This window comes from Heptranchias perlo, chromosome 20, assembly GCF_035084215.1.
Source record: "Heptranchias perlo isolate sHepPer1 chromosome 20, sHepPer1.hap1, whole genome shotgun sequence".
Taxonomy (NCBI): domain Eukaryota; kingdom Metazoa; phylum Chordata; class Chondrichthyes; order Hexanchiformes; family Hexanchidae; genus Heptranchias; species Heptranchias perlo.
The window spans coordinates 20,102,902-20,120,085 of NC_090344.1; the positions used below are offsets into that span (position 1 = coordinate 20,102,902).

General features: G+C 43.4%; 4 non-coding genes across 4 annotated transcripts; 2 read left to right on the top strand and 2 right to left on the bottom strand.

The window, feature by feature from the left end:
* The first annotated feature begins 3,228 nt into the window (after nucleotides 1-3,228).
* trnas-cga (transfer RNA serine (anticodon CGA)) lies at nucleotides 3,229-3,310 on the top strand. Its single transcript has one exon. It is a non-coding gene; the product is annotated as a tRNA-Ser (tRNA).
* Nucleotides 3,311-7,645: 4,335 nt separating this feature from the next.
* Nucleotides 7,646-7,719, bottom strand: trnat-agu (transfer RNA threonine (anticodon AGU)). Its single transcript has one exon. It is a non-coding gene; the product is annotated as a tRNA-Thr (tRNA).
* Nucleotides 7,720-11,918: 4,199 nt separating this feature from the next.
* On the top strand, nucleotides 11,919-12,007 carry trnap-agg (transfer RNA proline (anticodon AGG)). The gene is given in 2 exon segments: nucleotides 11,919-11,954; nucleotides 11,972-12,007. It is a non-coding gene; the product is annotated as a tRNA-Pro (tRNA).
* Nucleotides 12,008-14,393: 2,386 nt separating this feature from the next.
* On the bottom strand, nucleotides 14,394-14,467 carry trnat-ugu (transfer RNA threonine (anticodon UGU)). The gene has a single exon. It is a non-coding gene; the product is annotated as a tRNA-Thr (tRNA).
* Nucleotides 14,468-17,184: the final 2,717 nt, after the last annotated feature.

Sequence of the window (17,184 nt, forward strand, 5' to 3'; positions counted from 1 at the left end):
TTTTCGATGAAGTAAAGTGCCACATAATATGCTTCTCAGCAAAATCGAAGCCCATGGAATAAAAGCATGGATACTAAATTGGATAAATGACAGGAAACAGACAGTCGTGGTGAAGGTATTTTTTTTCGGACTGGAGGAAAGTAGACAGTGTTGTTTCCCAGGGGTCGGGACTAGGACCACTGCTTTTTGATATATATTAATAAATTGGACTTGTCCGGACAGGAACAATTTCAAAATTCGCGGATAACACAAAACTAGTAATTGGAGTAAACAATGAAGAGGATAATAATAGTCTTCAAGAGTACACAGACGGGCTGGTGGAATGGGCGGACACATGGCAGATAAAATTTAATGCAGAGAAGTGCGAACTGATATATTTTGGCAGGAAGAATGGGGAGAGGCAATATAAACTAAATGATACAATTCTAAATGAAATGCTGGAATAGAGAGTTATGGGGGCATATATGCACACATCTTTGAAGGTGGCAGGACAGGCTGAGAAAGTGGTTCTGGGCTTCATAAATAGAGGCATGGAGTACAAAATCAAGAAAGTTATGTTGAACCTTTATAAAACACTGGTTCGTCGACAACCAGAGTATTGTGTCCAATTCTGGGCACCGCATTTTAGGAAGGATGTGAAGGCCTCAGGGAGCATGCAGAAAAGATTTACTGGAATGGTTCCAGGGATGAGGGACTTCAGTTACGTGGACAGACTGGAGAAGTTAGGATTGTTCTTAGAGCAGAGTCGGTTGAGAGGAGATTTGATAGAAGTGATCAAAATCATGAAGGGTTTTGAAAAAGTAAATAAAGAGAAGCTGTTCCCATTGGCAGAAAGGTCGAGAACCAGACGACACAGATTTAAGGTGATTGGCAAAAGAAACCAAAGGCGAAATGAGTAAAACTTTTTTACGCAGAGACTTGTTATGATCTAGAACGTGCTGCCTGAAACGATGGAAGCAGATTCAATCGTGGCTTTCACAAAGGAATGGGATAAATACTTGAAGGGAAAAAATTGCAGGGCCACGTGGAAAGAGCGGGGGAATGAGACGAACTGGATTGCTCTGACAAAGAGATAGCACGGTCTGGATGGGCCGAATTGACTTCCTTCTGTGCTGTAATCATTCTATGATTCGATGATTGCATGGACAGAGCGGTCTAATAGGATAGGCGATCGGTTGTGGGGAGCAGGGAAACTTTCGACTGGTTGCACGGCTGTGTGACTGACGGCTCGTTGGTCTCGGATTATGGTTTTCACTTTGGGCGTTTCACGAATTGATATGTGAGAGGTCCGGGGTTCAAATTCCTGGACGAGCCCTCCTGTGTCACTATTTTCAGTCGAAATTCATTCATTTATTTTTGACATCTTTTCAGCGTTGCAGAATACAGGATTGACTTAATTCCAGAGCATGTTTGACGTTTCGTGGCTCGAATGCAGAGGGTTTGTCGACGCAACACCACATAGGGAAAGGAAAATGTCTCAACGTGGTGTGCAGATTGAAGCTGAATGTGAATCTATCTCTTTTCAGGGGTGCAGAAAGAAAATGCTCCTTCATCGGTCGGGAATCAATCCCCGTCTCCTCGGGTGGCAGGTGAGAATTCTACCAGTGAAACAGCAACGTCCGGACGGTCGCGGCTGCATGTGTCCAGTTGGAAACCTGTCTGAAAGAACATATAGTCTCACAAATCTCCTGTGAGTACCCTGTGCATTCTGAATAACAGCCGTGCATCAAAGGCGCTCGCAGCTGCGGTAGTCGCGTGGTTCAGACGTTAGATCTGAAACCCAATGGGGTATTCCGGCAGAAGTTGGAATCGTGCTATCGGCGCTATTTTGTAAAGTTTTGTTCAATGCTCAAATAAATATGATCTGGAGATAACGGGCTGCAATTCCTTCCCTCAGAGAGATACTCCACCGCGGCAGATCATTTTAACTGGGAGCCCAGTGGTCACTTGCAAAATATCAAGATACGTGAAGGGAACTTCACAATGTTCCACAACTGTCCAAAACTGGGCACCGCACTTTATAAAGGATGTGAAGGCGTCAGAGAGGGTGCAGAAACATTTACTGGAATGGTTCCAGGGATGAGGTCATCAGTTACGTGGGTAGACTGGAGAAGCTGGAGTTGTTCCCTTAGAGCAGAGAAAGTTGAGTGGAGATTTGATAGAAGTGTTCAAAATCATGACGGGTTTAGATAAAGTAAATTTAAAAAAACTGCTCCCGTTGGCGGAAGGGTCGAGAACCAGAGGACGCAGATTTACGGTGGTTGACAAAAGAACCAAAGGCGATAAAAGGAAAAACTTCTTAAACTAGCTAGTGGATATAATCTGGAATGCATCGCCTGAAAGGGTGGTGGAAGCAGATTTAATCCTTGTTTCTAAGAGGAATTGGATAAGTATTTGAAGGGAAAATATTTGCAGGTATACGGGGAAAGAACGGGGGAATGGGACGATCTGGATTGCACTTAAAGAGAGCTGGCACAGGCTCGATGGGCCGAATGGCCTCCTTCTGTGCAGTGACGATTCTATGATTCTATATCTCCCAATCTCCATCGTAAATGCTGCGAACTTGACGTTAGGTTTTTTCGATACTTTTCTCTCTCTATCTCTCTCTGTCTCTGTCTCTCTGTGTTTCCCCCTGATGGACTTCTCAGGCAGCCTTGAACGGCAAAAGCTGATCGAACCTGCGACACCAGCAGAGAACGGTAAAGATCGAAAGACTGAGACGGGAGGAAAACTAAAAATCCAACCCAGATGATGAACTCGCAGATAATATCCACACATTAATGTCTCTTCGTCCTCACAGTGAAAACATCAGTAATTTTATTCCAGTATAAAAAGAAAGAAAGTCTTGTCTTTATAAAGCGCTTTTCAAGACCTCAAGACCTCCCAAGGCGCTACACAGCCAATGAGGTATTTTTGAAGTGCAGTCACTGTTATACTTGTGGAAGAGTGGATAATCTGCGGATGCCGAGGGAGACAACAATGTAACTTTCGAGAAATTAATTCTGAAAAGTCTCACTTGGCATGACAAGTCGCACATTCAAAACGAATGTGGTAAAGAGAGGCTAATATTGTTGATATGAAATAGTTAGTGTACAACTTCACATTGCTGTACATCGGAATAGAAAAAGTGATTGGATGGATCGCAGGATGGCCGATCGGCTGTGGGTTGCACCGAATTCTGCACTGGTTTCACCCTTTTGGTAGCAGTAGCTGTTCTGTTTTTGCACAGCTGCGATGGCCGAGTGGTTAAGGCGTTGGACTCGAAATCTAATGGGGTTTTCCTGCGCAGGTTCGAATCCTGCTCGGAGCGCGATTTGTTCAATGATCAAACAAATAAGGACTGGAGTTGACCGACCGTGTTCCCTCCCTCAGAGAGATGATCCAGCGTGGCAAATGCTTTTCATTCGGAGCCAATGGTCTCTTGCAGAGTTGCACGGCACGTGAAAGAATCTCTACCAAGCTCCATCTTAAATTCTGCTCGTTCGCAAAGCTTGATATTTATCCGATTTGTTTCTATACTTTAATCTCTCCCTGTCCCTGTCTCTTGACTCTCTGAATTTTCCCCTGATGGACTTCTCAGGTTTTCTTGAACGGCCAAGGATGATCGAACCTGCAACACCAGCAGAGAAGGGTAAAGATGGAAAGACTGAGACGGGGGGAGAAGCAAAGGTGCAACCCAGTTGATTTATTCGGAGCTATTGTCCACACATTTATGTCTCTTCGACCTCACAGTGAAAAAAATCAGCAATTTGAATACAGTGCACTTATGGTAGAGTGTTTAAATGCGAGTGTTGAGACAGACAACAATCGAACCGTTGCCATGGTGATGATTGAATCTAAACACTAGACCACAAAGAAACGCTGAAAATTCTTTGGTGCGAACAAGCAGCCCAACGCGGCCTTTCCTACTTGCCTCTTTGTAATTCAGGTCATTATCGTGCGAGACAAGCTGCTCGCAAAAGAATGGCATTTTCTGTTCAAAATACTATCGCGACAGAAAGTGATGTTCAGGCAATGACAGCACCAAGTGCAACGAGGCATGTACATGAAATGGAAAGTGAGGTAAAATACTCCCACAAGCTGCTGATGGACATGTTTCCATTTCCAAAATTCACGAACCTGAATGCAGCTCCTGGGAAAACTGCAATGCCACGCAGGTCCATCATGAATCATTTGAAGCAACTGGCAGTTTAAAGTGGCATCTCCTCCTGCTTATGTCGGGGGTGAAGGAGAGAAACCGTCGTTATAAACGTACAGTTTGATTTTGTACAGAACTGTGCAGAGAAGGAGCACAAATACTGGGGCTGTGAGATATTCTATATTATTCATATTTAACCACAAGAATATCCGCAGTCAGAAGCTGAAAAGAAGGGAGAGATAAGAGGCCTGAAAATAAACACAGAGCTGAATGAATCACGGAAGAGTGAAAGAAAAGTAAATCTTACCAGTTCTGCTGTGTTCCGTGCGCAATCTTGGGCGCTCCCCGATGGACTGATGGTTGGAATTTAATGCTCCCACCAACGCATGAGTTCGATTCCAAGTCAGCGAATTAACTTCAGCAAAAGTTATTAAATTAATTACATGAAACTAATTAAACCCTGTTGGTAGATGAATGACTGTTTTATTCACCATTAATCAAACGATAACTTTCTATTTCATACTGAAGGAGATGTTGACGTGGTTACCGAGAGACAGTCAAAACTTTAATCAGATTTTTATGCTTTGCAGGTGATCAAATTTCATCATTTTATAGACTGTATCTTAAGAGTATGATTAAAAGCTCAGTGCAGATGTTGTTAAATTTAAAATGAATAGGAAATTGTCGCCTTTTATTACAAGAACGCCCGAACCGGTTCTACGATCAAGATGAAAGTAACGCAACGAGGAGCATCTGATACAAAAATCCCCACCGTTTTGCTTTTCCAACATAAAGGGTGTGACATTTATTTTCTGAACATAGAAACAGTCTGGTCTCGCTCACTACAGAAATCTTCATGTCACAGCGAAACAGCTCTCCTGCAGCAAGTGCGGCCTCCGTTCGGGCCTTTCGGGGGCTTGTCTGCCAAGGAGAATTGTAATTTTCTTGCTTCCAAAAAATACATTGAAACCCTGGAAATTTGAGGCGAAGAATCCTGAGGACAAATCAAATAAGAGCTCGAACCATCAAACTTCCGTGCAAACCGACAGCACCAACCAGACAGGCGAAGAGGTCACCTGCTAAACCAATAATTAATTGGGCTAAACTTTGAGTTTGCAGCGACCAATATAACAACTGTCTACAGTCAGTCCAAAATGAATGGTTGAAGCTTGTAGGAGTGAAAATCCAAACAGCCGGTCTTCACTCTTAAACCAGCAACTCTGAAGAAAAACATGCCGGAGAAATACTCGCTTTCAGTGCGGTGACACTGGGACAGAGTGAAGCTCAGTTAATATGATTGGTGAGTGGCTGGAGGGTGGATTTCGAACTCCTGACCGATTGCACTGCATTTTCCAGATCTGCTTGGAGCACCAATCCCTTCAATTCATCACTTACAATTCGATTCTCGGTTTCATTTCGCTGACGCTTGGTGAAATTTTACAAATTGGAAGCGATCAGTGTCAAAGCTAACCACGTCACCGACATGCTCACAGATGCAAAGCGGCCACACTCTGCTTCAGCAAGATGAAAGCCGAGAGCGATTTCACGGTCAAATATAATGGCTAACAAAACTTATTCAAAGAAAGTGCAGGTCGTTGAGTTGCCTTTAAATTCCTGATTGTTCGCATTGAACTTCTTCCCATTGCGTTTGAGAGCCACGTGGGGCGATTTGGGGACTTCATTTCATTTTATGAAGAAGTTTCAAATGCAGTTCAAGGTCAAAAGTCCTGGGACCACTGTTGTTCACAATTTACCGGTGCTGGGACCACTGTTGTTCGCAATTTATCGGTTCTGGGATCACTGTTGTTCACAATTTATCAGTGCTGGGACCACTGTTGTTCACAATTTATCGGTGCTGGGATTACTGTTGTTCACAATTTATCAGTGCTGGGTTCACGGTTGTTCACAATTTATCGGTGCTGGGATTACTGTTGTTCACAATTTATCAGTGCTGGGTTCACGGTTGTTCACAATTTATCGGTGCTGGGTTCACAGTTGTTCACAATTTATCGGTGCTGGGTCCACTGTTGTTCACAGTTTATCGGTGCTGGGTCCACTGTTGTTCACAATTTATCGGTTCTGGGTCCACTGTTGTTCACAGTTTATCGGCGCTGGGGCCAATGTTGTTCACAGTTTATCGGTGCTGGGACCACTGTTGTTCACAGTTTATCGGTGCTGTGACCACTGTTGTTCACAATTTATCGGTGATGGGACCACTGTTGTTCACAATTTACATCAATGATTTAGTCATAGTAATCGGAAATACAATTTCAAAATTGACAGACAGCACATAATTGGGAGCTGTAGTTAATGCAAAGGAAAAATGCGAAAAATACAGGAAGACGTCAGTTAAGTTGCAAAATGGGCGAATAAATGGCAAATTAGTTTCAATATTTATTGTGTATTCCCTTGCCTTGTTTGCCCTCCCGAAATGCATTACCTCATTCTCCAGATTGAATTGCATTTGCCACTATTCTATCCACCTGTCCAGTCCACTGATATCTTCCTGCAGTCCACAGCTTTCCTCCTCACCATCAACCACACGACCAATTTTTGCATCTTCTGCAAAATTGTTCATAAAACCCCGTACATTGAAATCCAAATCAATGATCTGTGCTACGAAAAGCAGCGACCGAGTACGGATCCCTGCGGAACCCCACTCGAGACAGCCTTGCTGTCACAAAAACACCCGTCGACCATTGCTTCCTGCCACTCAGTCAATTTTGGATCAACTTGCCAATTTCCCTTGGATCCAATGGACTTTTACACTTTTGACCAATCTGCCATGTCGGACTTTGTCAAAAGCCTCGCGAAAATCGATGTGGACTACAAAAAACGCACTACCCTCATCCACCTTCCTTGATACCTCCAAAAAAATTCAATTCAAACGACCTTCCCTTAACAAATCCATGCTGACTGCCCTTCATTAATCCGTCCCTTTCTAAAAGAAGATTAATACTTTCCCCCAGAATTGTGCTCAATACCGAGGTTAGGCTGACTGGCCTGCAATAATTCGATCTCTTCCTTTCTCCCTTTTTAAACAACGGTACAACTTCAGCAGTCCTCCAATCCTCCGGCATCACACCTGCAGCCAGGGAGGATTGGAAAATGAAGGTCAGAGCCTCCGCTATTTCCTTCCTTGCTTCTGTTAACAGCCTGTGATATATTTCATCCGGGCCTGGCGATTCAGGTGGAGTGATTTGGGGACTTCCTTTCCCTCTTTGCAAACGTTTGCACCGCAGGTCAAGATCACAAGTCCAGGTCCAAATTAGGACAACTTCCGTGTTTGAACCTCAAATCGCGAAATCTGCCCCGACCCCAACGAGCCCAGAAACAAGAACGTGTCTTTAAATCAACGTGTTACAGACACATTCCATGAGAGGTCTGTCTGTGCAATGAAAGGGCGTTTTTGGACAGTCATTCGGTTGTCCGTTTCCTCCTGAACAAACACCACAGTGTTATTTTGTCGCTCAATTCCACAAATTAGGTAAAATAACCAGCTGCACAAGGCACTTTTGGGAGTTGAACCCAGGATCTTCTGTTTACTAGACAGACGCTTTAACCAACTAAGCCACAGCGCCAATTGATGACACTCTGTCTCCACCTCCTCTCATTAATATCTATCAGCGACACTTCACTGTTGGGGGTTCAGGCCGTTTTCTCTTTGTCTGTTTCGCTTGTCCGTTCACCTGTGCATTCCGACACTGACTGGATTTCTCGCTGTGTTTATCTTTGTGTATCCATCAGTGCGTTGATACACGGATGATTATGTGTGATTGTATTTGTTACATTAAATAAATTCGGGGATCAGACAATTCTCGCTCTGACATTGGAGAACTATTGAGCCGAACTTTACAGCGAAGTGTTGTTTATTGTGGTGCTGAAACTAAAAAAAAGCGTCAGAGGAGCAAAAAGGGAAAAGGAGAAAAACTTGTGAGGGAAAATGAGGACAACTCTCAAGGTTTTTCCAAATATATTAAGAGAACGAAGGGAGGCTTGGAGTAATGTGGGCCGCTTGAAGACAGATGGAGGTGATATTGTAATTGAAAATCAGGAAATGGCAGAGTTGCTAAATTTTTACTTTGCATCGGTCGTCACAGAAATGGATGAGGCTAACATAGCAGAGACACGAGGAAAACTGTGAATAAATCAAGGGGTTTCGTTTTAGTAAAATAATGGCAATGGAGAAAATAATTAGGCTAAAGATAGACAAATCTCCACGACCTGATGTTTACCATCCCAGGGGATTGAAAGGAACAAGTGAGGAAATTGTACATGCTTTAGTCATGATCGATCAAAACTCTCTTGATTTAAGAATTGTTATTTAATGAAGCGCATCTTGATTGGAGGCTTCAGTTAGAGAAAGATCTCGAAGTGATAATTGAGAGACCGAAAATGAAGCTGTTTCACAGGAGCGCTGATGCTGTCGGTTGTTCGCTGCTCTCGTGTTGCACAATTATTGAGCGTGCGTTACTTATTTACAGCAGTATGGGCTCCAGAAATGACCAGGTTGTGAGTTCGAGCGTCTTCTAAAACAATCAAAGCTTTTACTCCGAACATTTTGACCGGAGTTCAAGGTACAGCTGTCATGTTCAATAACGCATCTACTTCTTAGTGTTCCCATGGGAGCTCTTGGGTTCCTCCGGCCTGCCGTCTTGCAATAGCAGGTGCCAGTTTACTTGTTCATAGGGGGAGAGGGGGCTTTTAGCGGCAGCTCATATGGCAAAGGGGCCGGTACGATATATTTAAATCTAAAGAACCAAACAAACAATTCTTCTTTTCGTTAAGCCGATATTCATCGGTTGGAAGTTTCGTGTTGGCAAAATTTGGAAGGGAAACATTCTGCCTGGTGTCACTGTGTAACGGGAGAAATTATTCAGCTCACAGATGTTCATACGCTGAAAGATCGAGAGGCCTTTTCCAACTCCCGTGTGGGACAAGTTCAGCATTTGAGCCGCTGGGTAAAGTGTTATTTTAATTGGTGCTAACGAATGACAAGACATTTGGCACAAACAAGAAGAATTGTAAACTCACGAGTTCACTGTCCATGTTTCTTACACCATGTTCAACAGGAACAAGGATTCTCCTCAACACGTTTCTGAGAATTTTATCAAACGGACCTCACCCTTGCTCGCCGGCTGCAGGGATGATTCAGAGGCCTCCCATGAATATGTACGATGGGAGCTTATGTAGTATCGAGCCTGAGTAGCTCAGTCGGTAGAGTATCAGACTTTTAAAGTGGGCAGTGAGCTGAAGGTCCAGCGTTTAACTCCCTGTCCAGGCTCCAAATTTCGGAACAGCTGGCAAGCTGTGTCTTTGCAGCGGGACCTGCGATGTGTTGTCAAAGTTTCGATAGTATCTTGTTTCCCAGGGATGGGCAGTAATGCGCTGTCTGAGGCGGTTCCCGATCAGGAATTCAACTTTACTGTATCAGTTCACTGTATTAATTTCACAAAACTCATTCAACTCTGTAAAAAAGACGAATACTTGTTCAAATCGCCATTGATCACCCAGTAACTTTCTGTTTCCGGCTGAAAGAAATGCTAACTTTTTTATGCGTTAATTCACCTGGCCCAATTTAGGGCGTTCAGAGGGGAAGTGAAAAAGGAAATGAGAGGCAAAGAGAAATATGACTATAGACTGACGGCCAACATAAAAGGGAATCCAAAAGACTTCGACAGGCATGTAAACAGTAAACGGGTAGGAAGGGGAGGGGTAAGGCCGATTAGGCACAATAAAGGAGATCTACTCATGGAGGCAGAGGGGATGGCCGAGGTAACAAATGAGTATTTTGCATCTATCTTTACCAAGAAGACAGAGTCTCAGCAAAGGAAGTTATCGTTGAGATACTGGATGGTCTAAAAATTGATAAAGAAGAGGCACTTAAACGGCTGGCTGTACTTAAAGTAGATAAGCCACCACGTCCGGATGGGATGCATGCTTGGTTGTTGAGGGAAGTAAGGGTGGAAATTGCGGAGGGACTGGCCATAATCTACCAACATCCTTAGATATGTGGGTGGTGCCAGAGGACTGGAAAATTGCAAATGTTACACCCTTGTCCAAAAAAGGGTGTACGGATAAACCCAGTAATTATAGGCCAGTCAGTTTAACCTCAGTGGTGGGGAAACGTTTCGAAACCGTAACCCGGGACAGAATTAACAGCCACTTGGACGAGGGTGGATTGATTAGGGAAAGGCAGCACGGATTTGTTAAAGGCAAATCGTGGTTAACTGACCTGTTAGATTTTTTTGATGAGGTAACAGAGAGGATAGATGAGGGCAATTTAGTTGATGTGGTGTATGTGGACTTTCAAAAGGTGTTTGCTAAAGTGCCGCATGGTAGGCTTCTCATCAAGATTGCGGCCCATGGAATAAACGGGGCAGAAACAACATAAATGCAGAATTGACGAACAGCAGGAAACAGATTACTGGTGAACTGTTGTTTTTCGAACTGGCGAGAGGTGTACAGTGGCGTTCCCCAGGGATCAGTGCTGGGACCACTGCTTTTCTTGATACATATTAATGACTTGGACTTGAGTGCACAGAGCACAATTTCAAAATTTGCAGATGAAACAAAACTTGGAAGAGTAGTAAACAATGATAAGGATAGTGATGGACTTCAAAGGATATGGACAGGCTGGTGGCATGGGCGGAGACGGGACAGATGAAATTTAACGCAAAAAAAATGCGAAGTGTTACATTTCGGTCGGAAAAACGAGGAGAGGCAAAATAAACTCCAGGACACAAATGTAAAAGCGGTAGAGGAACAAAGAGGGGTTTATGTGTACAAATCGTTGAATGTGGCAGGGCAGGTTGAGAAAGCGGTTAAAAAGCATACGGGATCCTGGGCTTTATAAATAGATGTATAGAGTACAAAAGTATAGAAATCAGGATGAAACTTTATAACACACTGCTTCGAACACAACTGAAATTTTGTGTGGGGTTCGGGACACCGCACTTCAGGAAAGATGTGAAGGCCTTGGAGAGGGTGCAGAAAATAAATACTATCATAATTCCAGGGATGAGGGACTTTACTTACGTGGATAGACCGGAGAATCTGAGGTTGTTCTCCTTGGAACAGAGACGGTTTTGTAGACATTTGATAGAGGTATTCAAAATCATGAAGGATCTCGGCATGGAAGATGGAGAGAAACTGTTCCCATTGGCGGAAGGGTCAAGAACCAGAGGACATAGATTTAAGCTGATTGGCAAAATAACCAAAGGTGGCATGAGGAAAAACTTTTTTACACAGCGAGAGGTTCGGATCTCGAATGCACTGCCCGAGGGTGTGATGGAGTCAGATTCAATCATGGCCTTCAAAGGGGAGCTGGATCAGTACTTGAAAGGAAAAAAAATGGAGGGCTTCGGGGAAGTGGTTCGAGCTGCATTGCTCTTGCAGAGATCTCGCACGGACTCGATGGCGCGAATGGCCTCGTTCCTTGCTGTAAGCTTTCTATGATTCAATTCTATGTGTTGGTTGCAATGCAAAGGGAACAGAGCGTGCCATAAATCGACACGACTCTGAGTATCCTCACAAGCAATGCAGTTTAAGAGCAACTAATTCTGAAACGTCTTACTTGATAACTCAAGTCGTGCACTCGAAAGCAATTTGGTAAAGGGAGACTAATATTGGTGACTGGGAATAGTTCGTGTACAACTTGATATTGCTGTCCTCCCGAATCGAAAACGAGATTGAATGGATCGAAGAGGTCTGAAAGGATGGTCGATCGGCTGTGAGACGCAAACAACTTTTACATTGGCTGCACACCTAAACTAACAGGGGCTCGTTGGTCTAGGGGTATGATTCTCGCTTAGGGGGTTTCGTTGAATGATATGCGAGAGGTCCCGGGTTCAAATCCCGGATGAGCCCGCATGTGTTACTCCTTTTAGTGAAAAGTCACCAATTGGCTTCTCACATCTTTTCAGTTTTGCTGTTGGGAGAACTGAATTATGTCCAGAGGATGTTTGAGCTGCAGTGGACTGAATGCCGAAGTTTCGTCGGCGCAATACACATGAAGCAAATAAAATGTCTCAAGATGATGAGGAGATTGAAACTGAATTTGGATTTTTCCCAATTCAGGCGGATATTAGATGACGGGATAGAAAGCCACATATCCAAGTTTGCCGATGACACCAAGATGGGCAGCATTGGAAGCAGTGCAGATGAAAGCATAAAATTACAGACAGGCATTAATATCATAAATGAATGTGCAAAATTGTGGCAAATCGATATGAATTTCGTCAAGTGTGAGGTCATCCACTTGGGACCTGAAAGGATAAATCAGAGTACTTTCGAAATGGTGAAAAACTCGAAACAGTGGAGCTCCACGCGCTTAAATTCTGTCGTTTCCGAACAAAATCCCCTCCGCGCCGAACTTTCAAAGGACCTTTCGCTCACGGCCGATCTCCTGTAATCGACACTTTTTCACCATTGCCGCTCTTCTAATTTCTCCTCATTCCTTTTCAATCGGACATTTCCACAGACCTTTTAAGATCAAGCGGAACATTTCCGACTTTCCTGCACCGCCCAGATTGCCTAAAATGCACATTTCACTCGTCATTCGCAGCTATGTCGCTCCGCCCGTCTCTCCCGCACATCAACTGCTCGGGGAAAAGCGCCAACGACCATGGAAACAAAATCCAGTTCTTCAGTTAACATCCCCCGTATCACAAGATACCCCATGGAAATTTCACGGAAAAGTATGCGCTGTCCTTCCGAATGCCAGCCCTGCTTTCTTTGAGCTTGTCTCTGGAGCAGATCGAAATGTATCGACTGGTTTCAAGGCACAAATGAACATTGGTGCGAACGGGACATGTGCCCCCGAGAAACAGCGTTCGATGGAGAGCAAACTTAAAGGCGTAAGAATGTGAAAGTAATGTAGGCAAGGCCGCAGTAAATCTCAATGAAATAGACCATGATTGTGGAAGGAAGGAAAAGCTGGAAGAAGCGGCGGGTCTGAATTTTGGATCATCCAACATAGACACATGAGGGAACAAAAACAGGATACAGACAAAGGTGCTGGGGCAGAAAGACAAAGGACGAAATAAGAGGAATGAAAAGAGAGTGAAAGAAAGAATGGGAGAGAGGGAGGTGAAAGAAAGAAAGGGAGGAAGAAAGATAGAAGGGAGAGAGAAAATCAAGCGTGCAATACTCACCCCGCAAACGGGTGCTGCTCCCAATCGGCTACACTTCGCCCCACAGACCCTCATTCCATTCACACCATCCGACAATACACTGTCAATGCTGTGCAGTGAAACAGAGAGTTTAAAGTTATAAAGACACACACACCATCCTTCAATACACTGTCAATGCTGTGCAGTGAAACAGAGAGTTTAAAGTTATAAAGACACACACACCATCCTACAATACACTGTCAATGCTTTGCAGTGAAACAGAGAGTTTAAAGATACAGAGATACTTACATACTATCCTACAGTACACATTACACATCCGTGCAGTGAGTCAGTGAGTTTTCAGTTACAGAGACACTCAGCGTCCCACAATACACTTTAAATCATGTGCAGTGAGACAGAGCGTTTAAAGATATAGAGAAATTCACCTTGTTTTTCAAAAGTGGCACATCCCAGAAGCAAGAGAAAGCGTGGGTCAGTCTCCCTCTCCTGATAGAGCTGAGGCTTGTCAGTCAAGAGTCTCCTCCTCCCTGTATTGGCCGTGGAGGAAGTGCAGAGTATATTTAATAGAACACCTTCAGCCTGACCGAGATTAGGCTGACTGGCCTGTTATTACTTGATCTATCCTTTTCTCCCTTTTTATACAACAGTACAACTTTAGCAGTCCTCCAATCCTTCGGCATATCACCTGGAACCAGGGAGGATTGGACAATTATGGTCATAGCCTCCGTTATTTCCTCCCTTGCTTCTGTTAACAGCCTGGGATATATTTCATCGGGGTCTGGAGATTCAGGTGGAGTGATCTGCGGACTTCATTTTCCTCTTTGCAAAGATTTTCACCGCAGGTCAAGATCACAAGTCCAGGTCCAAATTAGGACGACTTCCGGGTTTGAACCTCAAATTGTGAATTATACCCTGACCTCAACGAGCCCAGAAACGAGAACGTGTCTTTAAGTTAACCCGTTGCAGACACATTCTATGAGAGGTCTGACTGTACAATGAAAGGGCGTTTTAGAAGAGTCAATCTGATATCAGTTTCCTCCTCAAACCTGAACAAACACCAATTCCAAAGTGCCATTTTGTCGTTTAATTCCACAAATTAGGTAAAAATAATTAGTTACACAAGGCACTGCTGGGAGTTGAACCCAGGATCTCCTGTTTACAAGACAGATGCTTTAACCAACTAAGCCACAGCGCCCATTCATGCCAGCTCCGCCCCACCTCCTCTCACTAATATCTATCAGCGATACGTCACTGTCTGTTTGGGGTTCAGACCGTTTCATCTTTGTCTGTTTCGCTTGTCCGTTCACCTGTGCATCCCGATGCTGCCAGCATATTTCGTTTTGTTTATCTTTGTGTGTCCATCAATGCGTTGATATACGGATAAGTATGTGTACTTATGTTTGTTACATTAAATAAATTGCCGGTTTGGACAATTCTCGCTCTGAAAGTGAAGAACTATTGAGACGAACTTTACAGCAAAGTATTGTTTATTTTGGTGCTGAAAATAAAAAACCGGAAGAGGTCCAAAGAGGGAAAAGGAAAAAACCTATCAGGGAAAATGAGGACAACAGTCAAGATTTTTATCAGTATATTAAGTGAAAGAAGGGAGGCTGTGAGTAATGTGGGCCGCTTAAAGACAGATGGAGGTGATATTGTAGTTGAAAATCATGAAATGTAGAGTTGCTAAATATTGACTTTGCTTCGTTCTTCACAGAAATAAATGAGGCTAACATATCAAAGATATGAGGAAAACTGTAAATAAATCAAGGGGATTCAGTATATGTAAAATAATGGCAATGGAGAAAATAATTAGATTAAAGATAGACAAATCTCCAGGACCTGATGGTTACCATCCCAGGGGAATGAGAGGACTCGGTGAGGAAATTGTACATGCTTCAGTCATGATCGTTCAAACTCTCTTGATTCATGAATTGTTCCTTTGATGGAAACAATTTCAATGTCACTCCATTATTTGGGATGGGGAGCAGAGATGATGTTCGAAATTATAGACCCATTAGTCTGACATCCGTTGTGGGGAAGTTGCCAGTATCCATTATTAGGGAAAGAGAGATTGAGCACTTGGATAAACATGAATTGATCAGAGAGAGCCAGCATGGATTTGTAAAGGGTAAGTCAAGTCGAACAAAACTAGTTGAACTTTATGAAGATGTAACTAACGTGGTATATAATGGAGTGTCCATGGTTGTTATATGATATTGACTTCCAGAGGTATTCGATAAGGTACCATATAAGAGACTGTTAACGACAATGACAGTGCGGAGAATTTAAGGCAACCTAATGAAATGGGTAGGGAGTTGGATAGAAGGTGGGAGACAGAGACCCGGCATATAAATGACGTAGACCAAGGAACAGAGAGCCGTAAATCCACGTGTGTCGCTGACACCAAGATAGGTGTCACAGTGAGTCGTGTGGATGGAAGCATAAAGTTGCCAAGGGAAATTGATAAATTAAGTGAGTTGGCAAAACTGTGGCAGATGGAGCTGACATCGAATTATATAGAATGTACATCATGGAAACAGGCAATTCAGCCGAGCGAGACAATGCCGGTGTTTATGCTGCAAAAAAGCCTACGCCATCCCCATTTAATTTAACCCGATGAGCAAACCCTTAGATTCCTTTCTCCTCCATTTGTTTTTCTAGCTTCGCTGTAAACGAATCCATGCTATTCGCCGAAACTACTCCTTGTGGTAGCGAATTGCACATTCTAACTTCTCTCTGGGTAAACGTGTTCCTCTTGAATGCCATATTGAATTAAATAGTGAATACCTTATATTCATTGCCTCAATGATTTGGAGTCCCCACCTCCACAAATGCAAACACCTTATCTACGTCCAACCTATCAAACCCTTGGATAATCTTAAAGTCCTATATCAGGTCACCCCTCAGCCTTCTCTTTTCTATACAGAAGAGCCCCATTCTGTTCAAACTTTCAATATGGAAAAGTGTGAGTTCATTGACGTTGGACTGAAGGAAGGCAGATCAGAATATTTTCTGAATGGTGAGAAGTTAGGAACTGTGGAGGAGCAGAGAGATTTAGGGGTCCAAGTACAGGAATCGGTAAAAGCCAGTGGAATGGGAGAAAAATTAATTTAAATGTCTCATGGGATGTTGGTCTTTATCTCAAGGAAGCTGGTATACAAAGGGGGGAAGTATGTTCCAGATATAAATCTCTGCTGAGACCCCATTTAAAGTATTGCATTCAGCTCTGGGCACCACATCTCAGGAATGAAATATTGGCCTTGGAGAGGCTGCAGCGCAGATTCACCAGAATGATACCGGGGCTAAAATGGTTAAATTATGAAGACAGGTTATGCGGAGGTCGGTCCTCATTTTTCTCTTATGGATCTGGCCCCATCCGTTTACTGTGGACGGGAGCGCGTCTGATACTCAGTCAGTCAGAATCGGATGCAAATCACATCACGGGCACAGCGGGTCTGGGACTGGCGACTGGTTTTACATTGAAATTTTTTGATGGGATAGGCTGTACATTGTTTGTATAATAATAATAATAAGTTTGATACAGTGAAGGTTTTTTCAGTTATTTCCCATTTCCACCCACACCAGTTTTATACAGTCACAGGTAACAATGTTTAAGGGAAGTGATGTACAGTGTTGGTGGAATCAGTGTAATTTAACTTGATATATTGTAGAATCTCTTGTCTATCCCAAGCTCTTAACTCAGGTTTAGACCCTCATCTAGTTTAAAATCAGCCACTCACTGATATAAATAAACCAGTAACAACCCCGAAACCTCAGCGGGTATATTTGTTCCGATACTAAGTGACGGTCCCAATTTCCACTGAAATTCTCGATGAGCAAATACCAGAGGCTGTTTTGGGTTTGACAAACTGTGAAACAGATTGTTTTAAAAGCCGGAAAGAGGGAAAAACT